The following is a 7500-nucleotide window of genomic DNA, read 5'->3' on the forward strand; positions in this document are numbered from 1 at the left end:
TGTTCTGACAGCAATTTTGTTGAATATACACATTAGCGACATGCCGAAACTTCCTCTCTGACTCTGATGGTATAGGCGGACGACTGTGCCCTCGTTACTAAAAGTAATGTGTAGACCCTCCTCGAGAGCGTACTCAGTGAAGATGTTACCAAACTCAAATCCTATTTTGACAAGTGGTACCTGAAGACGAACTATCCAAAAAAGCTTTCAATCTATTAATTGGCTGACACACCCGGAAACTGAACTAACGTCCTTGTCGGAGTTCAGGTTCTCCCATATGAGCCGTGTCCGCAGTACCTAAGATTAATGCTGGACCATAGCCTTGTCTATCGGTCTCATCTAAGGGGTGGTTTGGGTCTTTTCCAAAAAAAGTTTAATTCCCAATATTGGGCGGTTTTAATCATTTTGTATCGTCATTATAGGTTAAAAAACAACATTTATGGTGAAAAATTTTAATTATCTGTGTTGATACCTATTTTGCGACCTAATTTGGGGGTCTGACATAAAAACATATTCTTCCCTCTTGTCAACATTGTACTATAGTGTGTCACCATAGAGAGATTTTACGGCTTTAGCTTATGGAATTTTTATTAGAACATTACAAAGTTGAGAATCAAAATGTTATGGCAAAATTGAAGTTAAAAATTCAGAATTAGGATTATAATTCAAAATTCACATATCTTATCAAAAATATCTCTCTATGGTGACACAATACATTATCTCTGTGATAACTGTGGAAATTTTCAGACAATTTCATTGAATAGATTCAGAGAAACGTTTGACACAGTATCTCATACTCTTAGAAATATGAACATTTTGAGAAAATAGCAAAATAGCTTCCCGTTTTTCACACTTTTCTTACAATATGTGCCATTTTCGACTGTGTTTTTCATGCCTTTATAGTCTACTTTAAGAATTTGGACTTCAATTATATTTTTTCTAGGGTAATAAAATATCAATTTCCACCAAAATCTCAAAATCAATTTTTCGTAGGATTTTCCTAATAATTAGACCCAAACCGCCCCAGATGTTGCCCAGAAGACAGAGAAAAGCAACAGTCCTCTGATGAAGCTGGCAGAAACAACAGGGGGCGCGGATCATATGCTTCTAAAGACGTCTGCCCTGACACTATGCGAATCCACCGCCGAATATTGCGCTCCATTGGGGATAGGAGCAAGAACGTTGAGAAGGTAGAGGTAAACCTTCTCAAGTCTATGCACATAGTGTCGGGAACGCATGCAATAACGCCTAAAGAATGGGGCCTGATAACGGAAGCAATCTAGCTCCCTGAGGTCCGGCACGAGACGATTACCTGGCCTTGGCTTAACTAAATAAATAGGGAAACTGGGAAAACCCCAAGACGCATCTAGGACGATGCCCCCGTTGTCACAGTAAAGATTGTTCACAATTATCTTATTAAATTTTATTTTATTAAGAACTGAATTCATCTCACTCCAGTTATATTTCGGTAGGCTTAGATAAACTTTACCTTCTAATATTAGATCGTCTTTCCTTTTATAGCCTTCCCTCGAATTAATTTCTAATTAGTGAATACTTTTCGTTCTACATTCTGTCACGTAGCCACTTATTATAAAAGCTGATAGGTCTAACATTTGACACTCACTTTCTCTCCACAATCTATGCCGGACGGCCAGTCACTCTATTCCTATATATATATTGTAAGATTTTTATCTTTTGGGACTTTGTAGATATTATATCTACACCATTAAGACGCCGGAGCTTTTAACTTTGATTGTATAATCTTCAAGGATCAAACCCAAGCCCGCTGTACTACACTATAACCTCTTACCAATTGCCTGGAAGTGGAATTTTACGAGTCCAATCCTGTTATCAGAGGAATAGATCATCCAAGCCCATCAACTGCCTGGAAACGTAAAATTATGAACCTGACATATTATCATAAGTTACGTAAAATATTCATATCTCTATTTGTAACTGCCACGATCACTGTTTATCTCTTTTAATTAAATTTCATCATTATTTTTATTTCATTTTAAACAGATCGTTAATTGTTTTTCATTTATAGTAACTAGTAAATTCTGGGGCCCCATTCTACATATATCTTTATGCATAGTCGAGTAGCTCTTTACTCACTTGAGACTATGACATTTTGGAGGGGACACATATAAAGAATTGAATTTATTTAGTTACTTATATCTATTTCATCTAACTTTAAAGTTTAAATTGTAAAACTCTTAATTGCCCCACTTGATCATATTTTAATTGAACTCCCTATTTACAGGATTAATTTTTTTTCTTTTTCATTTCTTCATTTAAATGGAATAGCAATTTATCCATTCATTCTTTCATTCAAATTGAATAGCATTTTATTGATTCATTCCTTCATTCATTTATTCATTTATAAATTATTCATCCATTCATTGTTCATTCATTTATTTATTCATTCATTCATTCATCCATTCATTCGTTTATTCACTCATTTAACCAATCATTCATACATTTATTCCTCCCTTCATTCTTTCATTCATACATTATCCATTCATTCATTCATCTATTCACTCAGTTATTCATTCATTCATTCCTTGTCCACTTTGTTATTATATCACTCATTTCATTTTGTTGTTTGCCTCATTCATGAATTGTTTTCAATATGTTTACATTCCATAACGATTCATTCACCTATCATCCAATCACTCATTGTTGTGAACACATTTTGTAACTATTGTAAATCTTACGATATTTTATTGTTTTGTATTTCAGACATCACTGTTAAACACTCTTGAATGCCTAATTACAATTGTTGAACAACCATTGAACAAGAGAGAGGTCCCAGCCACGAACTGAGTTGGTAAATATATCCTTCATTATTCTCTTTTACATGAGTTGGGCATCACATAGTAACTATAGACATCGTGATTTGTTTTGCATAGTGATTTGTTTTAAATGCATTTTTGGCATATTACTGTTACCGAAAACCACTTATATATTATGTTCTGAAAAGTGAGTCTTTAAAAACTAAATAATAATAAAAGGAGTCTACTAGCCGTCGTGTTATATTTAGTGATAGATAACTTGGGATTATTTTGGCATCCTATTATTGTTATCACACTCTAGTATATTAGCGTCATTGCGAATAATTGTACACAAACTAACGACGAGTCACACACATTGGTGATACATTTTTCGTAGTAACATAGTTTAGAGTACACGCGATTGACACATTGTTATTGACACAAGTCATAATAACTCCGCATTGTATTGACACATTGCTTTATAAGATATAACGATAAAAGGCATCAAATTCAACATACATAATAAGTTGAAATAAGAGAGAGAGAGATTTCTAAAAATAGAACAGTTCATTCCAGTAAGTGTAAATAAATAAAACAGTCAGTAACAGTATCCTGTCAATATAATATATATAAAATATCGTAACTAATTTATTGCAACATGGAAGCATATAAAAGATACTTAAGTCTCGCAAAGGACTTAGAAATACCCCAGGAAAGAATATTTTCATGGTGCGAAGAGAAAGTAAAAGAAGAAAAAGAACATGAAGAAAGAATTCGTAGAGAAGAAAATGAAGAAAGAATTCGTAAAGAAGAAAAAGAACACGAAGAAAGAATTCGTAGAGAAGAAAATGAAGAAAGAATTCGTAGAGAAGAAAAAGAAGAAAGAATTCGTAGAGAAGAAAATGAAGAAAGAATTCGTAGAGAAGAAAAAGAACACGAAGAAAGAATACGTAGAGAAGAACGAGAAGAAAGAGTCCAAGAAAGGGAACTAAAAAGACAAATAGCTTTAGCAGAAGAAGAAACCAAAAGGACCCAAATGATGCTGGAAATTGAAAAAACAAAAACCGGTCATGAAAGAAAACATAATAATAGTGATGAATTTTTCGTGAAACTTCCACGCATGCCAACATACGATGAACGCTCAGACTGTCTAGAATCCTTCTTACACCGATTCGAAGTTCAGGCTAAAGGTTATCGTTGGCCAGAAAGCAAATGGGCCACAGCCTTGATTAACTGCTTATCTGGAGAACCGCTAAAAGTTTTCTATACCTTAACAACTGAAGATGCAGATGATTATGGTAAAATTAAAGATGCTCTACTAAAAAGATTTAGATTAACAGAAGATGGTTACCAGGAAAGGTTTCACACTGCAAAACCGGAAAGTGGAGAAGACTTTAATACATTCGTGAACCGAATTACTCAATTTCTAAATCGGTGGCTTGAGTTGGCAAACGTAAAACAAGACGACTTTGCAGGCCTTTACTATCTCACGCTGAAGAATCGAATCTATCAAGCTTGCAACCCAGATTTAGTCGCATTCTTTAAAGAGAGAAAGCCAGAAAACTTGGACAAATTAAAAATCTACGCAGAAAACTTTAACAGCGCACATCCATTGACACCCCTTAGCAGAACATTGAAGGAACCATACTACGCTGCCGCTGCTCAGAGTCCATGTACACCTAAAGTTCAATACTCAAATAGAACGAGCCGATCAATCACTCGGAACACGCAAGTGAAACAGGATGACCATAGTAACAAACCATGGAACAAACAGTTCAATAGAGACCATAGCCGACCCTATCAAAACAAAACAAGAAATAGCACTGACAATAATACTGAGTATAAGAAAACCAACAAACCTATAATTAAATGTCAATATTGTGGAATGAAAGGCCACACAGCAGACAAATGTTACAAAATCGTGGGATATCCAAAAGAAACTGCAAATGCATCACTCCAAACAGGTGTAAACAATCAGACACGAGTAATGTCAGGAGAAAATATAAATGTGTATTGCGTGAAAGGTATGTCACTTTTAACACAAACTCACAAGTCAGGATCGCTATTTTTTGTGAAGGCAAAGCTAATGGAACTGATTGCAAAATATTGAGAGACACAGGATGCAGTACAGTAGGAATAAAAGCATCTTTGATCAATGACGAAGACAAAACTGGAAAAACGGTACAATGCATCACATTCAGTGGCACAGTCGAAACCTTTGAAACAGCTAACGTGTACATAGAAACCCCATACTATACAGGAATAGTGGAATGCTGTATACTTCCCAACCCCGTCGCTGATGTTATTGTTGGCAATATAAAAGGTCTTAAAGACAACCCAACAGATGTAAAAGAATGGTCATTAACCCAAGAAACAGCTTGTTTAGCAGAAACAAGAAAGATGATTAAGACAACAGAGAAGCCAATGACTATTTCTCTAGAACCACAACAATTTGACAGGAACACGTTCATCGAAGAACAGAAAAAGGACCCGACTTTAACTTCATATTTCAATATCGCAAACAAAGGGACGAAATCAAAAGTAGAATACATCATTGAAAAAGTTATTCTGTTCAGGTTACATAGGAAAAGAAACAAAATAGCTAAACAACTGGTCACGCCGAGTATTTACAGAAACAAAATCCTTGGAATAGCGCACGATTCAATAACTTCTGGACATCTTGGGAGCTCTTCCACATTGAAGAGAATATCCGAGAATTTCACATGGCCTGGAATTACTAAAGACGTCCGAGAATATGTGAAATCGTGTGACACATGCCAAAGAAGAGTCGCAAAAGGCAGAATACCGAGATTGCCATTAGAGACAACCCCAGTTATTGAAAAAGTTTTTCAAAAAGTTGCAATTGACATTATAGGCCCTTTAACAAAATCAGATAGAAACCATACACACATACTAACACTAGTCGATTACGCAACCAGGTGGCCAGAAGCGATAGCATTGAAATCAACTACATCGGATCACATAGCTGAAGCATTGATGACAATTTTTACTAGAATAGGCATACCAAATGAGATACTGTCGGACAATGGACCCCAATTTACATCACATATGATGCATGAAACCATGAAACTCATGGGAATCCAACACTCATTCACAACTCCCTACCACCCCCAAGCAAATGGTCTTTGTGAAAGATTTAATGGCACTCTAAAGAATATGTTAAGAAAAGTGTCAGCAGAAAAACCAGATGATTGGGACAGATACTTACCAGCAATCCTATTTGCATATAGAGAAATACCCCAAGAATCTACAGGCTACTCCCCATTTGAGTTGATGTATGGACGATCACCTCGCGGCCCGATCAATATGGTAGCCGACATTTGTAAAGGGAATGAGGAGGACAATAACGAAATTATGTTTGCTTACGAATATGTAAGAAACCTGAAAGACAGAATAGAGGACACATGTAAGCTAGCACAGGAATCCGTCACTAAAAAAGCAGAGAAATACAAGGAATACTCTGATCGCAAAAGCAAATCAAGAAAATTTGAGATTGGTGACAAAGTACTAATACTCTTACCCGATGACTCGAGTAAACTTTTAGCTACATGGAAAGCACCATTCAAAATAACAGCAGTAAAATCTAATGTTAATTACGAGATTAAAATTAACAACACAACAAAGACATTCCATGCAAATATGCTAAAAAAGTATTTTGATAGAGACACAGTGTCGCAACCTATGTTTACTAATATCGAAGCTTCAAATGCAGGATCAATCATACCGTTGGTCATGTGACACAGACACCCGAGACAGAAAAACAAACAAAAATCGCACAATTGCAACCACCTAAGACAAAAAAAGAAGTACGCAAAGTACTTGGGCTCCTAAATTTTTACAGGAAATACATTTACAACTTCGCGCACATCGCGACACCGCTAACAAATCTGACAAAGAATGGGTCACCGAACAAAATTGTTTGGACAGAAGCGTGTCAGAATAGCTTTAACCAATTAAAGGCATTACTCTGTTCAGAACCAATTCTTAAATTACCCGACATGTCAAAAGAATTTGTTGTAAGAACTGACGCGTCTGATAAGGGCATCGCAGGTGTACTATTACAGGAACATGAGGGAACTCTAATGCCTTGCTTATGTGCAAGCAGAAAATTATTGGACAGAGAATCACGATACTCTGTAATAGAGCGTGAAGGACTGGCCATCGTCTTTGCTTTAAAGACATTCAGCAGATATCTACTGCTAAAAGAGTTTGTGGTCGAAACGGACCATAAACCACTCACGTACATAAGAAATAACAAAATGAATAATAGTAGAGTACTAAGGTGGAGTCTATTTTTGCAAAATTACACTTTCAGTATCTCTCACATACCAGGCTGTGAAAATATTCACGCCGACCTACTTTCTCGATTAGTATAAACACGTGAGAAGGGTATAACTTAACCTCCCATGCATACTGTTAGTTACCTCGCAAACTATGCCAAATCAGAACGCACAAATTCGATAATTTTATTTGTAAACATGATGACCCAACTTAATGTAACATTGAGTATTGTTTGGATATATATACCATACCCATTCATGATTTGGGAAATCTTCTCTTTATATATCATTGTTATGAATTTTCACTCATTTATGATTAATAATTGAAATGTCAATATTCCATTTACATTTTCATTCATTTCATTCAGTAAATTACCTTCATATCATCGACTTAAACCATGCTTCATTGCCATCATATTGTTTAT

The 7500-nt window shown here is 35.6% G+C and overlaps 1 protein-coding gene across 4 annotated transcripts in view; it reads right to left on the reverse strand.

Moving 5' to 3' along the window:
• LOC144976414 (uncharacterized) overlaps positions 1-7500 on the reverse strand; it is a 14893-nt gene that overhangs the window by 5403 nt on the left and 1990 nt on the right. For 2 of the 4 annotated variants that reach the window (XM_078920701.1, XM_078920699.1), the window contains one exon: positions 1811-1885. The exons of 1 other annotated variant lie outside the window; for it this stretch is intronic. The gene's annotated coding sequence lies outside the window, so the exon portion shown is untranslated. Of the gene's footprint in view, positions 1-1810; positions 1887-7500 lie in introns of all 4 variants that reach the window. One more of the 4 variants, XM_078920700.1, reaches the window with a different exon arrangement.

The sequence above is a fragment of the Berghia stephanieae genome, chromosome 7, assembly GCF_034508935.2.
Source record: "Berghia stephanieae isolate SIO BIC M18660-M18661 chromosome 7, UCSD_Bste_1.3, whole genome shotgun sequence".
Lineage (NCBI taxonomy): Eukaryota > Metazoa > Mollusca > Gastropoda > Nudibranchia > Aeolidiidae > Berghia > Berghia stephanieae.